Raw genomic sequence first — 1,312 nt, forward strand, 5'->3', positions numbered from 1 at the left:
GACAGAAGTGCGACATATCAATTATTGTTAATTTTGGTGTTCGCAGACTATAATTATCCATGTACTAAGACACAACACGATAGACACTTAAGTACGTGTGTGAGTTTTGTCCTTGGAAGCCGGCACTGGAATGAAAATACGGTCTATCATCTATACTCGTTCACTGATGAAGGTTTCTTAGTTTCCTGTTCACTTGGTTTTCATTGTATGTTCTTCAAGTATCATATTAACAGTTAATTTTAAAATCATACTCATTCTCCTCAACAAAACGTAACAGTCACGCAATGTATGTACTATATTGCTTTTACTATTAATTATACAGTTTTTGACCTACATTGGATTTAGGACCGAGGGCCAGCCCGACTTTGGGGGGTTTATTCCGAGGTTACAAAATATTAAATTTTGGTCAAAAACTGTATTATAAAATCCCGTTTTCTATAAAAACCATTGCTAATGTCAATAGATATCAGAATAATAGAAAAAACATTAACGTAAGAGTTTAGTAGCCGATTTTTAGTTTAATTTAAAGTGTCAATAAAAATCCCACTGCAGCGTATCACTAACTTCCACTAGTTTGCATTATTTAAATAAAACGCAGATACAATACTTTTAAAAGGTGACGGTCAGAAGTCATCAATTTTTCAATAAATGACCTTCGATTTGAATTGTTTAAGCCATGATACAAATACGTCAGGAGCGTCCTTTAATGCATTTTAGCTCGTCTCGTTTATTCCTATATCAGAGACCACTAAAGGGGTTTTATCATGAATTTCTAGCAACAGAATCATTCTTTCATAAAACAGGTTGGAGGCGGTGGACACAAATCACATAAAAGAAACCATCACATATTTACATTGGTCACACACACACATGCACACACACACACACACACACACACACATATATATATATATATATATATATATATATATATATATATATATAATGAATTATGAAATAGTGCTGTGTTCCTATTTAACGAGGTCAGAAATAAATCTAAGATAATTTCAGTCGATTCTTTTAATTTATCTATTTCAATTAATTTATTTTAAATTCTTGTCTGGCTAGAAAGATCGGGTACAAGTTTCTCACATCGCTTTTTCATGAATGCAAGGCATTTTTCAGTCGACGTAGCAACATAAAGCAACAAGATTTACAATATGAAATCGCACAATTAAAAAGGATTTTCTCATTCTACAAAGAAAAATTACTTGTGCGATCAAACATCATCTGGAACCAGAAAATAGTATATATATGACTTTTATTAATTTCGATATTCTTTTTTTTAAAAATAGGAATTGGATCAACATTG

This window comes from Berghia stephanieae, chromosome 8, assembly GCF_034508935.2.
Source record: "Berghia stephanieae isolate SIO BIC M18660-M18661 chromosome 8, UCSD_Bste_1.3, whole genome shotgun sequence".
NCBI classification, from domain to species: Eukaryota; Metazoa; Mollusca; class Gastropoda; order Nudibranchia; family Aeolidiidae; genus Berghia; species Berghia stephanieae.